The sequence below is a fragment of the Octopus sinensis genome, linkage group LG5 (genome assembly GCF_006345805.1).
Source record: "Octopus sinensis linkage group LG5, ASM634580v1, whole genome shotgun sequence".
In the NCBI taxonomy this organism is placed as follows: Eukaryota; Metazoa; Mollusca; class Cephalopoda; order Octopoda; family Octopodidae; genus Octopus; species Octopus sinensis.
Genome location: NC_043001.1, coordinates 31,767,852 through 31,790,351, shown reverse-complemented (window position 1 = coordinate 31,790,351; position 22,500 = coordinate 31,767,852). Strand labels below are relative to the sequence as shown.

General features: G+C 35.3%; 1 protein-coding gene across 1 annotated transcript in view; it reads left to right on the top strand.

The window, feature by feature from the left end:
• LOC115211760 (dual specificity tyrosine-phosphorylation-regulated kinase 1A) overlaps positions 1 to 22,500 on the top strand; it is a 509,539-nt gene that overhangs the window by 208,354 nt on the left and 278,685 nt on the right. Inside the window, exon 5 of the mRNA XM_036503300.1 lies at positions 1,498 to 1,658. The gene's annotated coding sequence lies outside the window, so the exon portion shown is untranslated. The remainder of the gene's footprint in view (positions 1 to 1,497; positions 1,659 to 22,500) is intronic.

Genomic DNA, 22,500 nt, shown 5'->3' with positions numbered 1-22,500 from the left:
CGATTTTATTCACACAAATATGCAACCGAAGAGTTTAAGAAACGGTTTAAACAGTTCTTTTCATTAAAAAATAATTAAGCATGCCTTTATTTCAATAAAATTTTTGGTTTTGTTAAACGAAGTTAAAGCAAAAAAAACTTCTTGAGAAACCAAATAGTCTTCCTTCCTTCATGCCAAGTTTGAAGAAAATATCTCTTTTGCATCTTACTTTTTTGGTCTCTTAAATATACTGCATTTTGTGGCATTATTTCAAGCCAGCCTTCTTTTTTTGCGCAAACTGCACGTGCATTTTTCTCTCGTACGCGTAGTATCGATCGCAACAGATGATGTACTTGCGCGTACAAATGCACGTTCCCACGGCTTTATCAATCGCATTCACACCTGGAATCGATTTTTGTAATTTTTTCAAGACTTATACACGCCCTGATACCGTCAGTATCTACAAATCAAATTTGAGCGAAATCGGATGGAGGATGCCCGAAATCCTAGAAGACACACACAGAGACAGACAGAACGGATTTTATATAATAGATATATCATATTATATAATATTATAATATATCATATTATATTATGTCATATGTTACCATATCATATTATATTACCGTATATGCAGGTGTATAAGACGCGCCTTTTTTATTTTAAAATGTAACAATATAATTTCCATGCGCCTAACGCGACTGCAAAATAAATTTTCTCCACAAAAATGTAGGAGTGCGTCTTATATGAGACTGTGTCTTGTACAACGGCAAATACAGTATATATTATATTATATTCTTTATTATTGTAATGCTTAGCGGCATTTCGTCCGTTTTTACGCACTGTAGTTCGAATTCCACCGATGTCGAATTTGTCTTTCGTCTTTTTGGAGTCGATGAAATAAGAACCAGTTTCGTGCTGGAATCGATGTAATTGACTCAACCTTCTCCCATAATTTCAGGCCTTGTGATTCGAGTAGAAAAGTAGAAAGGATTCGAGTAGAATGACGGCTGCTTTTGGTAGGACCCTCGGGTACCTGAAGATTCCCCACCACCACCACCACGACTCTCCCAGGAATAATGGGTAGAATATACGGGTGGACGGATATTATTGTACGTGATTAATTATTGCTAAGGAAGATTGACCAACTGACATTGTGATTATCTGCTGCCCCTTCGTGCGTAGGATAGATGAATATCCTATTTGCATATATTTTCACCTGCAAATATTTGAACAATATCTCGCAAATGTATTACTTTTGTTATCAATTAGGTCACGGTGACCTTCAACGGTTACACTTATGTCATTATAACCTACTTTAAAATATTTGAGAGGATTCGATTGAAAACTTAGTTTATTCGTCTGTGTCTATTAATATCATTAACCTACTTTTGACAATCAGCTTTGATTTATGAAAATCCTGACTATTTGATATAGGCTATACTTTTTTTAATATTTTTTGAAATTCTATTTCGCTTATTTTGATTTTGTTTCGTTTTTTCTTTGCTTTTTTTCCAGATTTCATAACCGTTTGTCGTTGAATGATGTCAGCATGATTTCGTCGATAAAGCATAATCTATAAACACTGAGAAGACATAGAGAAAACAAACATTTAAGAGGCTCAATCAATCCCAATTGACAACTCGGATTTCATTTATTCAACCATCGGATATATGCTGGTGAGGTTTGTTGTAGTTGTTGAAGTTATTGTTATTGTTGTTTTTGCTACCATTACTATTGCTATTCTTGTCCTTGTTGTTGCAAACAGTTATATTCTTAAGCTAATACTTTCCATATCACTAGGAATCATAGGGTCATTTTCAACAGCGATATCAGTATAGCGTTAAGCGGATTAAAGCCAAATCCCCTCCTTGCGGGTTAGGATTCCAGTCTGTCGCTGGTGAATTTCTTTTTCTTTTATTTATTTTGTCCTTCTTGTGAAATGAATTGAACTCAATACTGTGTGGTCATAAAATATTCACTTCCACGGTGTCACCTCAGGTTACAGCTATGAATGATATCCACCTAAAATATCTACTTAAAGTTAAGTGGACTTTGTCGTTCACAGCTAAGCGTCTTGACCAGCGCCTGTAACAAGCCACGAACCGTTCAGCCTTGGGCTATATTTCCAGCTACTTATCAACTCAACAATCTCTGGCTCTCAGCCACAGACTTATAGAATGTGAGTGAATGTTTATATGTATATGTGTGTGTGTTAATATTTTTATACGTACTTTGTGCGTGCCTATGCGTTATAAAGGAGATAGGAAAATTTCTAGCGAATTGAATTTGCGAACCAGGTTCGAATCCCTGTTGCATTCATTCCTTGAAAAATGCTGAAACCTTACAATCACTGTTCGCTATCCCCAAAATCTGTAGAAGTAATCACCTGCTGGTACATACCTCTAATCCAGATATGTCATGAATTGATTTATGATATAACTGTGTGCGCACTTGTGTAGTTATATATATATATATATGTATACATATATACATGTATATATACATGAGTATACACATTTATATAAGCGCTTACACACAAAAGTGAGTGTGCGTGTGTATGAATGTATGTACTTGTGTGTGAATGTGTGTGTGTGCGCGCGTGTGTGTGTCTGTGTGTGTATTTATATCAGAAGTTGAGAGTTTACACGTATATACATATATACGACGGGCTTCTTTTAGTTTCCGTCTACCAAATCCACTCAAAAGGCTTTGGTCGACCCGAGGCTATAGTAGAAGACACCTGCCCAAGGTGGGACTGAACCCGGAACCATATGGTTGGTAAGCAAGCTACTTACCACACAGCCACTATACGACTTAATATATAATTCTTTAATATATTTTACTACTTTTACATTGCGACGCATACATATATAGTAATGCATATGCGCATGCGCGTGGGGATGGGGCTTTCCTGTATGAATGCGAATCATGCAATACATACGTAACATATGAATTCATTTTAATAAAAACGCTTGATTATTATGAGAAACAACTATCAAGAGGGTACGTATATACTACACGTACCTTGCTTCAATTATATGGCTTTGATTTTAAAACTGAATGCTCTAGTGTTATATAAATGTGTGTGATATATATATATATATATATATATATATATATATATATATATACCAGTTGCCATGATAGATCCGTAGCCACTTCACACATTTTTTCCTCTCCTTGTTTCTTTGTGTTCCTTTCTGCAGAAGAGCGTAGGCTCGAAACGTAAAAGACTTTTTCAATTCCCGAGCGTTATACTAATACATCAGTTTGTTGTCTACACCACCTGTCTTCGTCTTGTGTTTTTTCTTGAAATCTCTCCCTATATATATATATATATATATATATATATATATATATATATATATATATATATATATATAGATAGATAGATAGATAGATAGATAGATAGATAGATAGATAGATACATACATACATACATACATACATACATACATACATACATACATACATACATTGATAGATAGCTAGATGCATACATACATGCATCGACAGGCAGACATATAGATAGATAGGTACACTCACACACATATACACACGTCTGTGTGTGTTTGAATTATGCATGTATAAAATATCGAGTTGGCAGCCCTGGGATATTATAGACGTTTCGTATTCAACGACGTTTTGTGAAATAATGAAGTTTACTGCAGGTTAGTATCATCTGGAAATGTAAAACAGCATTGCAATGTTGTTAGTACAATTAGTGTAGAGCTTGATGTGGTGGCAATATTTTCATTCTTTATGCGGAATGCAATTTATGATTCGTGGCTGCAAGTTAAAATAATTTTGTCTTATTTCCTTCTGAATTCTCTAGCGTTCGTTGTTTACCCAAGAATTTAGTTTCTTCCATCTGGCATTAAGTAGAGGTAAATCATTGTCTGACTGGTGGAGAGAAACAGTTATGATCATTAAATAATAAATATTCATTTCCGACTTGAGCACACGACCAGTTCTTGGAAGTAAGACATATAGTTGCTTCTAGTCTTCATTCTTTTAAATTACAGATATTGATTTGTTTAGACATAAAACTACTATAGTCAATTTTTATTCAGAAAGGATGATTATGACGACGCCAAATATTGTATATTATTGCTGGTACGTATTTTATTGACACAGAATAGATGAAAGGCAAAAATCTGTCTTGGTGGGATTTAAAATTAGAATATAAAGAAACAACGCTGGATATTGTACGGCGCTTTGTCTGACGATGTACTTTATTTTTGCTTTGTTTTTTGTTGTTTTTTTTTTGTTTTTTTTAGAAAAGTTGGAAAATATGCTGTTACATTGTTAATAATAATAATAATAATGATAAATGCCCTGGTGCATCTTCTGATCTTAACTGATTGGAAGTGTTATGTACATTGTTTTGTCTTGGTATAAAAGATGGGCTACAGCAAATATTCTGCTCAATACCAGAGATTTGCTTGTCAGTTGTTTGACTTCAACCAGTTGAGCATGTTCCTGAGGCGGCGGCGGTGGTGGTGGTGGTGGTGGTTCAAGCAAATCCCAGAAAAGATTCCAAAAAATGGCAAAGCAACCATGCTCTGGGTTATGTCAATACACACAGATAGGGAGATCAAGACTAATAGGCTAGATATTGTTGTCAAGGACAACCAAAAAAAACAACGTCTTCTCATCGAAGTACCAGTCCCAACAAATGACCATGTATCTCTAAAAAAGAAATGGAGAAACTCACAAAAAATAATGATCTGGAAACCGAGACAGCCCGGACATGGAGTCTGATGACAAACGTAATTCCTATAAAAACAGTATGTTCAAAAACATAGAGAAAAGTACACAACCAAAACACTAGGACTTACGAATATATATATAAGAAACAGAAGATAGCCCTACTAGGTACTGCATCCATCCTGGATAGAACACTTTCAATACACAAGAATTAGCAATAGCATAACAGCCCTAATAACAAGACAGCATACCCAAGACGCTCAGAGCTGCGCTCGGTAATGCGGTGAAAACACGTAATAAAAATAAACTAATGAATTATTATTATTATTATTATTATTATCATTATTATTATTATTATATTATTATTATTATTATATTATTATATTATTATTATAACTATGATGATGATAATAATCAAATACAGAATATGTGGTGTGAGTGGCGAAGCGGTATAGCACATCGTTAGCGAATGCCCGAAATTGGCCCGACACGAATACAAAAGACGTCATGACAATGTGGCAAGAATGATCCACTGGGAGCTCTGTGGAAATCACAGCCTACAAAGACTAAAGACGTGGTATGAGCAAATCCCAGCAAATCCCAGAAGGAGTCACCGAGCATGAGATTTGCAAAATCCTCATTTTGCAAAAATGATTCAGTGCGATCACCTGACCAGATATCGGAAACCAGACATTGTTGTGGTAGATAAAAAAGAAAGAACATGCATAGTAATCAACACAGCATGCCCCGGTGACAACAGAATCAATGCGAAAGAAGAAGAAAAAAATAAACAATTATGACGACCTGAAGTGGGAAATACGAAGGTTGTGACCAGTGAGAAGAGTGGACGTGATACCAATAGTGATTGGCACATTTGAAAGCATCAGCACTCAACTACCAGCATGGCCCTGAAAGACTGGTGCAAGTGTGAAGGTAGAACACCAACAAAAATCAGCATTGCTTGGAACTGCAAGAATTCTTCGCAAGTTTCTTGAAGCATGACCAGTAAACAAGTGTCACTTAGTCTGCTGGCTATGGACAGCTGACACTTTCCATCAGACCCAGAAAAATAAGCTGTGAGTTTTCATCACATAATAATAATAATAAAATAATAATAATAATGATAATAATAATAATAATAATACCAGGAAAGCCCAAAATGGCAGAAATTCAAAAGATAGTGCTCATGGGAACTGCTCATTTCCTACGAAAAATACTTTCTATGTAATCTCAAGTTTTAAAACAAACATAATTTTCTTATGGTTTCTTAGACATTCACTAGTACAACACTAAGTACAAAACCAAACATATGGCACCCTAGGCGTAACACCAACATGAACTTCCAACTTGTTGTCTCTTGAGGTCTCTGGGCGAGACTTGGAGCAAACTTGTACAAATGTAAAGCAAAAGTCAAACATAGAATAATAATAATAATAAACAGACCAGATATAGTTGTCAGAGATCATGAAGAAAAAAAATGCTTTCTAATTGATGTATCAATACCGGCAGATGACAACGTGTCTCTAAAAGAAATGGAGAAACTCTCAAAATACAAAGACCTGGAAATAGAGGTAACTAGAATGTGGAACCTGAAAACAGAAACAATTCCTATCATAGTAGGTGCATTAGGCATGATAAAAAAATATTCAGACAAATACATAACAAAAACACCAGGACTTACAAACACATATAACATACAGAAAATTGCACTACTAGGCACTGCACACATCCTACGCAGAACACTTTCCATACAATAACCATCAGAGCATCACAACAAATCACAGCACATACCCAAGGCACACAGAGCTGCGCTCGGTAGTGAAGTGAAAGCACGCTATAAAAATAAAACTACTAAATAATAATAATAATAATAATAATAATAATAATAATAATAACAACAATTCCAGAAGAGCAGAGGGGATGCAGGAAACAAAGTAGGGCTACAAAAGATCACTTTTTAGGTGAGTAAATGGTAAGTAGAAATTGTAGATGCAGATTGACGAGAGTGAATGTAGGATGACTAGATTACAAAAAAAGGCATATGGCACAGTTGGATAAGTAAAACAATGAGCATGTTTGGAATAGCAAAAACCATGGAGAAAATGCTACATGAAAGTATGAAACATTGGAATACTGAATTGATCGGAGGAAAACAAAGACTCGGAAAATTGATCATCAGACGTGGAATATTCCAAAGTGATAGCTTATCGCCATTCCTATTTGTATTGGCCATGACGCCGCTCACTATGATTTGGGAAAAGGAAATGGTCAGATAAACCATCTCCTTTTCATGGTTGATATAAAGGTTTATGCGAAAAAGGAGAAACAGCTTGAAAGTCTGGTACAAACTTTACTCAATTGACGTAGGTACGGAATTTAGGATAGAAAAGTGTACTATTTTGAAAATGAAACGAGCGAGATATGAAAGAAGCTAAGGAATTTAGAACTGAAAGTTATATTCTCAACCTACAGTAAAGTACCATCATATATTCTACAAGACTCTTAAAATTCTTGAGCTTTGAGGAGATTTGCTGTCACTATACATCAAGATAAAATACCTGCTAGTTGAATTAGAATGAACTAGCGTAATAATAATAATAATGATAATAATAATAATAATAATAATAATAATAATAATAATCTTTTCTACTAAAGGCACAAGGCCTGAAATTTTCGGCGAAGTGGCTACTCGATTACATTGACCCCTCAACTGGTGTTTATTTTATTAACTTCGCCGACATTTGAACTCAGAAACGTAAAGACGTACGAAATGCCGCTAAATATTTTGTCCGACTCTCTAACAATTCTGCCAGCTTGCCGTCAGTAACATTAATAATGATGATGATGGGTTTTCTGTTTTAGCTCAAGGCTACAAATTTGTCGGGGGAAAAGTGTTGTAAACTGATTCAACACAAATTAATATTATTGCAAAGCTGACAAGGTACTCTACCTTCTAAGAAGAGGAGACGAAATTAGATATCTCCTAAGAATTCCAGTGTCAAACACTACCGTTTCCAACATTCCACTGCCATTTCGAGACGGCATTTATTAAAAAGTATCACAGTTATTAGAAATATAAAAACATGTCTCATTGCTACAAAATGGGAGCAAGTAGCATGACGTGAACAGCAAACCTGATTTCACAAATAAGTAAGTTTATTGTAATTCCAACCGTAACACACTTTGGTATTATTGATTTCTTACAATGGTACAAAGCTGCATATTTGAAATGCTGATGCAGCCACTTGCTGTCTCGATACTAGTATAAGTTTAACATTTTATTTTATCGTGGCCAGAAGAGTGAATGGGAAGATCAACCTTGGCTCGTTAGGAATAGCTTTGACTAATTTTGATATAATTTCAGACAAGTCCAATTTTAGCGTAATTATATATATATATATATATATATATGTATATATATATATATGTATTTGTGCGTGAGTGTGTGTGGATGCACATATATATGTATATATATATATATACTCTTACACTTACTTGTTTCAGTCATTTGACTGCGGCCATGCTGAGCACCGCCTTTAGTCGAGCGAATCGACCTCCCCCAGGGCTTATTCTTTGTAAGACTAGTACTTATTCTATCGCACACTTTGGCCGAACCCTTAAGTTACGGGCACGTAAACACACCACTATCGGTTGTCAAGCGATGTTGGGGGGTCAAACACAGACACACAAACACACACACATATATATATATTCCGTCCACCAAATCCACTCACAAGGCTTTGGTCGGCCCGAGGCTATAGTAGAAGACACTTGCCCAAAGTGCCACGCAGTGGAACTGAACCCAGAACCATGTGGTTGGTAAGCAAGGTACTTAACACACAGCCACTCCTGCGCCTATAAATATATATATATATATATTATATTTTACCTTGTTTCAGTCATTAGACTGCGGCCATACTGGGGTATCGCCTTGAAGAACTTTTTGTTGAATGAATCGATTACAATCTTATTTTTTAAGCCTGGTACTTGTTCTATCCGTCCCTTTTGCCGAAGCGCTCGGTTAATAAACACATCAGCACCGGTAGTCAAGCGTTGGTACAAGACAAACATACACAAAACACACACACACGCATACATACATATATATATGGAAAAAAAGTCAAGATAGAAAATGCTAAAATAATTTTATAAAAAACATTTTCGTACCGGTTTCAGTCATTGAGACTTTTTCATCTGTAACAATTAAATAATTAAATTTAGAAAAATTAAAAGAAAAGTTTTTTTAAAAGAATATGTACTTAGGAGTGGCTGTGTGGTAAGTAGCTTGCTAACCAACCACATGGTTCCGGGTTCAGTCTCACTGCGTGGCATCTTGGGCAAGTGTCTTCTGCTATAGCCCCGGGCCGACCAATGCCTTGTGAGTGGATTTGGTAGACGGAAACTGAAAGAAGCCTGTCGTATATATGTATATATATATATATGTATGTGTGTATGTTTGTGTGTCTGTGTTTGTCCCCCTAGCATTGTTTGACAACCGATGCTGGTGTGTTTACGTCCCCGTCACTTAGCGGTTCGGCAAAAGAGACCGATAGAATAAGTACTGGGCTTACAAAAGTCCCAAGTTCGATTTGCTCGACTAAAGGCGGTGCTCCAGCATGGCCGCAGTCAAATGACTGAAACAAGTAAAAGAGTAAAAGAATAAAAGAGTATATATATATATGGATTAGTCATGAGTAGGTGATGATATGGCTGTTACGCTCAGTATGTAAAATGATCATGTAGAGCAGTTCTTTCCATACGGAGGAGAGTCCTGCGCAGATTGAAGAGAGAGCGAGAAAACCGCCATGTTCAACAAAACCTTAGATGGTTTTTCAGCATTTTAAACTTATCCAAACCCATGACCAAGAAGGTATAATTTCATGTTTTATGGATTCGAACTTTTTCGCATCTTGTATCTCGTCTTCACAAACAACTAAACTTGATGAGGTTTTAATGTCGTTGGGTTTACCGGTTCTGTATAAGTTGTTGAAATTGCAAAAGGTCGTAGTATTAAGAAAGAAGGGTTACTCCTTCTTTCAATAAAATATACGAGACACCAAAAGTGTTCCTAACATTTTAAAGGCATTTGGTATTAGTCAGTTTGAAACTCGCTGATTGAGAAGGTCCCTCGTTGACTGGAGACGGATTTATACGAAACTGTACGGAGGAATGTGTACTTGCAAAGAGAGTTAGAAAGTGCATAGCATAGCAGGGCATCAATGAAGGATTCATTTCTACACTATTTATGCTAATATCTTGCACTTCAAATTTGCCAGAACCACTCCATCCTGACTAATCTCTCTGGGGATGTCGATCTTGGTATTGCAAGCACACGTCACCCTTGTTAATTTTAAAATGCATGCACGTATTAACTGACTCACTGGAACTGTCAGTGCAAATGTCCAATGAACCTTTTCTTCACGAATGTGTTATCCATAAAAAAAAATGGAATAAATGAATGAAGGAAAACACAAATTGTAGTTGTAATCTAGAACCAGGCGTACTGCATGTTTCAGAAGAGCACATGTCTCGAACTAAAAAAAATCTCCGGCTCCTTACACACACACACACACACACACACACATTTTACCGAGACAATTGCAATGGTTATTACATCTGCATAGTTTTTTCTTATTTCTACAGTCCATTATACAGTATTTACGAATTCGTTTAAATTAAATATTTTGTGCAATTGACCGTAGAAATACAAACTACGCTGATGTACTCAACATCGTATTCATTGTAAATGCCAGATATATATATATCTATATATATATATATATATATATATATATATTATATGTATATATATATATGTGTGTGTGTGTGTGTGTGTGCGTGTGTGTATATATACACATACATATATATATATATATATGTATACACACACACACACACACATATATATATATATATATACATACATGTGTGAAGGCGCGTGGCTCAGTGGTTAGAGCGTCGAGCTTACGATCGTGAGGTTGTGAGTTCGAATCCCGGATCGGGCTGTGTGTTGTGTTCTTGAGCAAGACACTTTATGTCACGTTGCTCCAGTTCCCTCAGCTGTAGAAATGAGTTGTGACGTCACGGGTGCCAAGCTGTATCGGCCCTTGCCTTTCCCTTGGATAACACTGGTGGCGTGGAGAGGGGAGGCCGGTATGCATGGGCGACTGCTAGTCTTCCATAAACAACCTTGCCCGGACTCGTGCCTGGGAGGGTAACTTTCTAGGTGTAATCCCACGGTCAGTCATGACCGAAGGGGGTCTCATATATATAATATTTTTTGCTAGTCTATTTTGTCCCTCTGTCTTATCTCATGGTGCGATATGAACATTTAAGGCGGTTCTTAGAGTCAGGGAGTTGACTGCTATTTCGGCATGGTGGTGTCTCTCAGACACCCTTATTTTTAGTTGTAAAAAATTATTACTTTTGTATGGTATTTATTCCCATACTGACCACTTGATAATACCGATATTTAAATATCGATATTATCCTTATTTATAAATTTATACATACATACACATAGACACACACGCATATGCATATATATAATACACATCAAGTAGAGCGAAAAACGAGCGAAAAACACGTAAACACACGGCAAAATACCAAAAACCACACAATGAGAACAAGACATCAACAACGAGTGAAAAATACGTAAACACATAACGAGAGACAAGTACGGGACGACAAAATACCAAAAGAAGTCTAACTCTTCCTCCGTCTAACTCTTCCTCCTGTTTATTACTCCTTATTTCGAGCTTTCAACGATAAGATAGGAAAATTTCATAAGGCAGCAGCATCCAGAAATTTTTAATATATAAAATTTGTGGAGAGTTAAGGCTTCGAACGAGCAAACAGAGTGGACATACAGAGTAAATAATCAATGGAGGCAAACATTAAGGGCCGTTAGGCGAAATATATATGAAACAGAATAGCACAAAGCCAGCCTTGATTAAAATACATGCATGTACAATAAATATATACCACATTCGTGTACAATCGAATGTGAGAATTTCTTTCGCTGCAAAAACAGTCTGAGAAGAAACTGCTCCTCTTAGACATGTGTGAAAAGTATACGGGGTTATAAATAGCATCATCTGATCGTAGGAGGCAAGCGTTTCTGCATTTGTTACTGGACATGATATTGGACATGAAAGGGTTTCAATTAGTATGTGTTTGAGATGTAATGAAGTGAATTTCGATGGTTGTGGATTGCACTTAACTTAATTGTTAAGTTAAGTTAAGTTAATTTATTGGCTCAAAAAGCAAACAGCAAGGCCATGTCGGGGGACATTGAGTTATGTACAGGGTTGTGTTCATGCAAAGAGTTCAGGCCATTTCTGGTCAAGAGAGACTTTGAACCGAGCGGTCGTCGGCATCTTCACTTGTCTCGTCCGGCAGCTTATTCCACGGATCCGCAATCTGGACGGAGAAAGCCCCTCTCCTTCGATTGAGATGAAATCGTCGCAGATAAAGCTTTTCGGAGTTTCAATTAGTATATGTTGGAGATGTAATGAAATGAATTTCGATGGTTGTGGATTGCACTTAACTTAATTGTATCGTCCGTTAAAGTGTTTTTGTTTGTTTTTTTTTTTAATTATAATTGATCTGTAATTGTATAGTTAACGCTCACGCTCATAATACATAGACATTTGAATTAATTTTTACAAACCAGCCGTCCTTTATCACGGAATTTCGTGACCCTGAAGTGACTTTATATATAATGGAACTGTGATTAAGTATATCAGAAAAAAAAAAAATATATATATATATATATCGAAGCAATTTGTTGGCCTTTTATGGCTTTTATAATTATTTATGTTATGTTATATATTATATTCATAGCATTTAATATACTATTGTAATATAGTTAAATTATTAGATTGTCAATAGTATATCTCTATATTTAATTTATCTTTATAATTGAATTATACCAATATTTATATGGTATCCAACTGACGTACCAACGAATTGGATATTTAACACACCCCTTTCTTTTCCTCAGTTATATACATACATACATACATATATATATATATTATATATATATATATGAGTGTTGACGATTGAGAAATAATTGTAACACTTATAATAGAGTACAAACCAGGGATTTCACGGTTGTCATATACCATATCAATTGAGTTATTCGCAGTACACAGGTATATATATGAGTGTATGCACAATATACATGCACACTCATACACTGTGTGTGTGTGTGTGTGTGTGTGTGTGTGCGCGCGTGTGCGTGTGTGTGTGTGTGTGTGTTTGCATATCTAGACATGCTCATATATACAGTGGTTGGACAAAATAATGGAAACACCTTAAAATTTCATACAGATATATTTCAATATGGGGTAGGACAGCTTTGGCAGTAATTACACCTTGAATTCTACGAAGTATGGACTCCTACAAAGTTTGAATTGTTTCCAAAGGAATTTTTCTCCATTCTTCAGCTAAAACAGCCTCCAGTTCTTGTAGTGATGATGGTGGAGGATATCGACTCCTTACTTGTTTTTCTAAAATGCACCATAAATTTTCAATAATATTGAGATATGGGGATTGTGGTGGCCAGATAAGATGTTCAACTTCATCAGAATGTTCTGTGTGCCATTCAGTAACAACATTAGCCGTGTAAATTGGTGCATTATCATCCTGAAAGATTGCGTTTCCTTCTGGAAACAGTTCCGCAACCACAGGATGCATTTAATCAGATAAAATGCTTAAACAGTCTTGACTATTAATTCTGCCATGAAGGAAAAGCATTGAACCGGCGGATTTCCAAGATACAACCCCCTAGATCATTACAGATGTAACTGGGTCAAGGCTTTTTTTTCATCACATGCATATTCTTTGTATGTATGTATGTACGTACGTACGTATGTATGTATGTATGTACGTATGTATGTATGTATGTATGTATGTATGTATGTATGTACGTATGTACGTATGTATGTATGTATGTATGTATTTATGTATGTATGTATGTATGTATGTATGTTAGTGTGTATGTATGTTAGTGTGTGTGGGAGTTCTTCGGTTGACAATTATATGGAGGAAAAAGTGATTTAGCCATATGAAATAAGAAAAAGACGTGTTAAATTTCATTCATTTCTTAACGTGTTAAAACATTTGTCGCAATAGTTCAATCTTCTCACTGATACATCTCCACTGCAACAGTTTAAAACTTAGTTAATGGCAAATTTTATAATGGTTTCAATATATATTTCTCTCTTTTCTTTCTTTCTTCCTTTTGAGCTCACAAACATATCTGCTCGTTGTATAACATACTATTTGACCTTGATTTTTTTCAACATCGGTCCTTGTTACTTTCAGCTTGTAATCCTTTGTTCTCTAAAAATTTCATATCTATACATGATTTTTTTTTTTTTTATCTTTTACTTTCACTTTATTTCACTTTCCTCTTTGCTTTTCTCTTTCGCTTTTTTTTTTCTCTTCCGCTTTTTATTTCCTTCACATTTCATAATTTTTTTTTAAATTTATGCTACACTGTTTTTTATGTATACCTAAAAGTTATCTGAGTACATTCTTATTATGTCACTAGTCAACTGAAATTAAGTTCATGCTATATAAAGTGAATTTTATTTTAATCAAATGAAGTAAAAAAAAAAAAAAAGGTGGGAACAAATGCCAATAAAATAAACATGCCGATAAAATCACACGTATATGCATCCAGCTTTCTGAACATTTGTATTTACACAAACACGCATATATCTACACCCAGACTTATGTATACGCACATATATACATTGGGTGTGCTTATTCATATATTGCAATATACGTTCTAAAATATTTATGTATGTATAAACACGTGTGTGTGTGTGTGTGTGTGTGTGTGTGTGTGTGTGTTTATATGTGATGGGCTCTCCCGTCGAAGACGACGTACGATATTTCAGCTTCTTTTGCCGAACGACCTGCACAAATGATTTGTTGCCTGAACAGGTGCATGGTGTACCACGCGTCCAAGTGATCACAGAACAAGGTGCGATGCAGTGTTATGCTCAAGAACACAAAGCGCACTATCCAGTCTAGGAACTGAAAGCACGATCGCTAGTGCAACACCCTAACCACAAGGCCATGCGACCTCATATATATATATATATATTTCTCTATTTTTCTCTATTTCTCTACGTATATATATATATACCGGAAGAAGCATATAAATGTGAAACAAGGTGTAGAAAAGAGTACTCAAATACCAGAGGTAGAGTAATATGCTTTATTTAAAAGCAGCAGAAATATAACAAGTTTCACGTTCCCGTTCGTCGGACAATTTGTTAACAAAACTGTCCGACGAACGGGAACGGGAAACTTTGAGTAACAGCTTTTGTTATATTTCTGCTGATTTAAAATAAAGTATAGTATATATATATATATATATATATATCTATATATATTAAAAAAGGAGATGTGGAACACGAGTTGTGATATATAAAAAAAGAAATGAAGAAAATGCTGACAAAATAATTTAAGTAAGGGAGAGTGTATTTAATTAGGTGACAGTTCTTTTACCGGTTGCGCATTTGTTATGCTTATCAAAAGATATTTTTTAAGAGAGATAGAGTTCCTTTCTGATAGATTTTTTTCTCTTATCAGATAAGAGAAAAAAATCTATCAGAAAGGAACTCTATCTCTCTTAAAAAAATATCTTTTGATAAGCATAACAAATGCGCAACCGGTAAAAAGAACTGTCACCTAATTAAATACACTCTCCCTTACTTAAATTATTTTGTCAGCATTTTCTTCATTTCCTTTATATATATATATATATATATATATATATATAATATATATATTATATATATATAGGGAGAGAGAGGGGAAGAGAGGATCCACTCTCTATCTATTTATCTATCTATCTATCTAGAGAGAGAGAGAGAGAGAGAGAGAGAGAGAGAGAGAGAGAAATGATAGATGTGTGTGTGCGTGTGTGTGAAGACAAATGGCTTAGTGGTTAGGGTGTTGCACTCACGATTACGAGATCGTTAGTTCAATTCCTAGATCGGGCGTTGCGTTGTGCTCTTGAGCAAAGCACTTCATTTCACGTTGCTCTGCGATCATTTCGTCATGTGACATGTGGCACACGGTGCACCTGTACAGGTAATGACGATTTCATAGCTGGAGTGAGTTTATGTGAAAACATTTGATCACTATAAACACTATAAACAAATCGTCTGTGTGGTTGTTCAGCAAGAAATTATCAAACCGTCATACGTCCTCTAACGACCTAACAGTCCATGATATATATATATATATATATATACTAGCAGTATCGCCCGGCGTTGCTCGGGTTTGTAAAGGAAATAACTATATAAGCATTTTTAGAGATGTAAAGTATAATAACCATCTCAATATAGCTAACAACAAAAGGGGGTGGTTACTGTAGCTTTTTACGTTCTGAGATTTAATAATAAATTTTTAGAGAGTTACTTCCCTTATATATGCCAAAAATGCATTGAAAATGGGAAAAATTGATGGTAATTTTTTTTTAAATCGTAGACTCATCGTAGACGCGCGCTTATACCCAGAAGGGCTCGATATGAATCACGACTATAAGATACCCGGTTTTGGTTAAACTGCACCGCAAAATGTGGGAGTAGTTAGGAATCTAAATCGTAGGAGACAGACAGCACACAACCTCACTTTTATATATAAAGATATATATATATTATATTTCGTTTTGGGATTTGGTTTGCAAGATTCTTTATGTGAGTTCGTGTTGAAGCATATTCTGTTGTGTCTGGGGTGAGTCATTTTCTTGTTGTGCCTTATAATTTAACCCACTCACTGGTAAAATTTCCACTTATTTCTTATGCTTATTTTCATAAAGTTTTCGTTGCGTCTTGCAAGAGTCAACACTATTGAAAAGGTTGCAAGACGCAACGAAAATTTTAGGAAAATAAAAATAAAAAATAAGCGGAAATTTTACCGGTGAGTGGGTTAAATATAAGGCAGAAAAAGAAAATGACTCTCCCCAGACACAACAGTATATTATTATATATATTAATATATATATATATATATATATATATATATATATATATATATATATATATTCTCTCGCTGATCTCGATATATCAGGATCCACCGGTCGCGATGTTGGACTACCCACAGATAATTGTTTTCAAATGTAAAGGCATATGTAGGACCAGCTACGCTCATGGGAATTGCTGATAGTAGAGAGTTTGTGCTAATGTTTGATATAGATACTCAATTAGAAATATACCTCGGGCTTTTCAATTAGAACCCTTTATCTCCTAGGTTAGTTGCCTTCGCCACAACTTAGAAGGCTTTCATGCCGAAACGTCTAAGTCATTGCCACCCTTCTGAAAATGTTGTGTATATGTGATGTGCGGTGTGTGTGTGTGTGTGTGGTGTGTGTGTGTGTATGTGTGTGTGTGTTTGAACCAGTATTTGCATACATGCATGTATAACTGTTCGTTTGCTTAAAATTATTTCCTGACATCGGATACGCAACATAAAATGGACCGTTGTTTCGTTCTAGTGTTTTTTCTTTTCTTTTTCCTTTATCTCTTTACAAAAGGCCTGACCTAACTCTCACCCTCGATAGGTCAATGGTGATGTTTAAACCAGCCTCAAGGAAACTACACATTAGACCACCAATGATTTGTGTGGATGGCACTAGAAAGCAAATCATTGAAACTTTACTCACTCAGGTCATGCATTCAGCAATTTCTATTCCCTTGATGATGAAATATCTAGATATACGTCTGATAGAAGCAACAGAAGCTTTCAAGTCATTGGAGCGTCGTGTCTGGCTCAGAACGCCATCATAAAGAGAATTACACATTAGGTGTAAAAAAAAAATTCGACAAGATCACTCTAGATCTGCAGCAATCTTCTAAAAAAATTGTCGGTTGTTGGCGATATCATTCAAAGTACATTAGTTTAGCAACATGAAGGTAACAGTGAACCAGTGATGTTCATTCTAACCTTACGACTGACTAATATCTTGCGTGACTTGGTTTGTGCCTAGGTATGCCTATTTGTTCCCATGCAGTTACGTATGTAGGTATATATGTCTACGCATATGTATATATTTGTGTATACAAAAAATACTCTACTTGTGTGTATACACACGCGCACTTCTAAACTATGTCCTATACACGTATGTGTGTGTGTGTGTGTGTGCAGTTAGGATATTACACTCATGATTGCAAGACTATATATATAGGGACAAGAACGCAAAACACCCGGACAACTAGGTGATACAAAAAAAGACAACAAAACATCATGATAGACGATACATAAAAAACAAGGACGGATCATTCGAAGCTTTCTATCCTCAGTCAAGAACCGGATCATCCAAAGAATCTAATGCTTAGTTTTTTCCTTGGGGGTGGCCAGATTGGAGCAATCTCAAGATTAATCAGCCGAAATTACGAGGATGATCCAGTTCTTGACTGAGGATAGAAAGCTTCGAATGACCCGTCCTTGTATTTTTGTATCGACTATCTGGATGTTTTGCGTTCTGTCCCATTTTGTATTATATATATATAATAATATAAGGCGGACGTACGTACACTTTGTTCTCTCTCTCTCTCTCTCTCCCTATAGTCTATAGATATATCTATATAATATATATAATATATATATATATATATATATATTAAGTGTGCATATATATAGAATGTAGTAGTATATATGTATATATACATATATATATGCATATATATATATATATATATATATGTATATATGTATATATACATATATATAATGCATATATATATATCTCTTTTACACTCTTTTACTTGTTTCAGTCATTTGACTGCGGCCATGCTGGAGCAGCGCCTTTAATCGAGCAACTCGACTCCGGGACTTATTCTTTTGTAAGCCCAGTACTTATTCTATCGGTCTCTTTTGCCGAACCGCTAAGTAACGGGGACATAACACCCCAGCATCGGTTGTCAAGCAATGCTAGGGGACAAGCACAGACACACAAAACAACACACGCATATATATATAAAATAATATATATATGTATATATATATATATATATATATACATATATACGACGGGCTTCTTTCAGTTTCCGCCTACCAAATCCACTCACAAGGTTTTGGTTGGCCCGAGGCTATAGTAGAAGACACTTGCCCAAGGTGCCTCGCAGTGGGACTGAACCCGGAACCATGTGGTTGGTAGACAAGCTACTTACCACACAGCCACATACATACATATATATGAGTATATGAGTGAAAGTAGAAATACTTTGTTATGTATGTGTCAGGCTGGCTCTCTGTATATGTATGACTATGTTGGATATTTCCTTGTAAAGCTGTATTAACCATATTCGAATTCAGCTGAACAACTCATCAGACTTGTGACATGTGATACTTTTATGATATATATATTCTATCCATAGAAGGTGGGCGAGAGACTGAAGTAGAAGAGGGCCGTATTGAGTGATTTATATAACATCAAATACAGTTCATTTAGTTTCTAAATTCAGATTGTACTTATTTCAGTTTGGCCTCTCACCCCTCAGTGTTCACTACAAGTACCAGTCATGTACTATGATGATACAATTGGCTATACACCTCTCCTACAAATGTGTGACCTCGTGCCAAACTGAGAAATGATATTGTCTATCTATAGAGAATATTTAACATGAAAATAGTTTCCGTCATGATTTATAAAGATACTTTGGCACATAAATAATGGTTTGATTAAGAAGTTCATTTCGATACTATGACTCGACAGTACTTTGGTAGAGTGTGTTTTACTATAGCTTTGAGTCGACTAAATCATTATTACTTAAAATCAAGTAAGAAGGGAAATGTGCACACGAGAAATCTCCAAACAAAATTTATGCATCGAACAAAACGCATGCTGTGATAGTTCTAGATAGTTATGGAGTTATTTCCATTTATGGTAAAGTGAACTTTCGCTTCCATCCTTTAGGGGATGAAAGCCACGGTTTATAACATCAAATACAGTGAAATAGTAATATTGGAGGTACCCCAGTTTCAGCGGTGCATATTGAGGAAAAATAATTTTTCGTGTATTAAAGCGAATAATATTTGCTTATGGGAGAATCAACTTCGCATATAGGACATGAGCTGGGGTGGCGGGGGGGGAACGTCAGTGTGTGATATTTGAGGAATATATTACTTCTTATTCTTCCAAGAGTATCAAACTGATATCAGACTTGTATGTACGTACGTATGTATGAATGTATGTATGCATGCATCTATGTATGTATATATATACATATGTATATATATATATATATATACATACATTCATACATACATGCATGCATACATACATACATACATACATACATACATACATACATACATACATACATACATAGAAAAACGTCGCCCTTTTCAAGCTTAGCCAGGCTCATGGGCCCGGTTTCACGGTTTCTGTGGCGTATGTGATTCAGAGTTAGTATTGGGGAAGAGATGCGCTATTTTATTTTTAAGTTTAATGTTGGGGATATAATAGATTTTTTTCGCGGAAGCCGCTTATTTGGAGGGCCTGATTATAATAATCGTGAGTGTTAAAAATGTCTTCGTTAGCAAATAAGTTAGAGATTCTGATAGCTATACTTGTGTCTATGTTATTAAGGGTAAGTTTACGATGATTAGAGAGGACATTTATGTATTGTAAAGATTAGTTGGGTTTATGGAAAGGGTGGTATAGATTTGTGTTTAAGTCGAGAGTAATATCTAAGAAATTGGTCAACTTAGAGTCAATTTCGAATGAAATACTTAGGCTGTGGTTTTTAAAGAATTTGCATTGGGCTTTCTTGGTGCGTTCCACTGTCGATCGAGATAATCCAGTTACTGAAAGAAGTGCGTCATCCCTGTTTAATTTGGGAGAGAAGGAATTACTCCCACAATGTCGGTGACCTGGGCTGAGTCCAATGAGCCCATGGTTATATCGAAGTAATCCGTAAATGAGTTGCGAGTCCATTTATTATCCTTAAAGTGAATCAGCGTTTCCCTCGCAGCCAGGATGATATTGATATCTGATTGGGAGATGGGAACATATTTTCGGGGAAAGATTAACGCTTTATTTAAAAGAACTGGTGATATTTATGAATAATAATTCGAGATGTCAAACTGAAGGAAATGGGTGTGTTGTTTATCATGAAGAGAGTGAAACCAAGTGATGACATCTCTAGAGCAATCCCAGTGTATGAGCTTAAAGTTAGTTCTAACAAGGGTAGAATGGTCGATAATGTATTTACTAATTCGACCTAAGTCAGATTTTGATGATAACATAATATACATATACATAGAGTATAACACACACACACACACACACACCACACACACACATATATATAGATATTATATATATATATATATATATATATTATATATATATATATATATCATATATATATATATATATCATAAATATATATATATATCATAAATATATATATATATATTATATATCATGAACATATATATATATATCATAAACAACGACAGTGCTTTTCCTTGGACGTTTTTTTCCTTCTCCAGACCTTACCTCTCTCCTCTTCCTGACGAAGAACCATGCTCGAAACGTTAAACACCCACTTTCTTTTTCCATCTTATACTGAGCGTCAACCTAATACATTCTGTGTGGACGTCCTTTTGACTTTCCTTGTGTTATTTTTAATTTTTTATTTGACTATGTATATATAGAGAGAGATTAAGAGAAGGCCCAGAAAGAAGGAACCTGTGGAAAATGAAGGAGTGTTGCTTTTTATGTGTGTGATTTGTGGGAGGAAATGCTTGAGTCATGCAGGCCTGGTCAGCCATCAGAGAACTCATAGGAACCAACCCATTGTAAATTGTGATATGGCTGTTGTTCACAACAGAATATGTGCAACCTGTGGAAATGTGTACCTTGTAGTTGGAGGATTGAAAAGGCATGTTAGAAGAGTTCATACTGTAACACCTGTTCCTTCTGCCATCCAGCACAGCTGTACATTATTCAATAGAATGTGAAAATCTTTCACCGGGCTCAAGAGTCATACAAGGGCTTCATATTGCATCATCAATGACTCATTTCTGTGATTCTTTCTAGCAATGGCTTTGCTCGTATACGAGAAAGCAACTGTTCATTCATCTTTGCTAAACATTTTCGTTATCGGTCAACTGAGTTCCGATAACGGACAGAGCCAACGACTATTGAAAAGGTTGCAAGACGGAACGAAAATTTTAGTAAAAATAATAAGTAAATGAGTGGAAATCAGACCTGTGAGTGTGTTAAATTAATAAGGCACTAAAATAGAATGACTCTCCACAGACACAATAAACTATGCTTCAATTCATGAATTCAAATAGAGAATCTTGCAAACCAAATACAAAAACGATATATATATTATATTATATTGTATTATATTATATTATATTATATTATATTATATTATATTATATTATATTATATTGTATTATATTATATTAGAAGTAAAATCAAAATTAAGGCAGAACGAATATCTCAATCATTTAATGTAATTTAATTTGAAGATACTCGTTTTTAATGACTTGAGATACACGTTCTGCCTTGGTTTTGATTTTCCTCTACTATAGTATATACCAGCTATAACGGAACACTAACACACGGATCCTTAGATCCAGCCTTTAGCTGTGATCTTGGAACCTAACGGTCAACCAACTATAGCACTTACCCAGTGTACCTATTCGTTTAGATCACAAGTGAACTAAGTCCTTCACATTGTGTATGTGTATCTATTATATATATATATATATAGGCGCAGGAGTGGCTGTGTGGTAAGTAGCTTGCTAACCAACCAC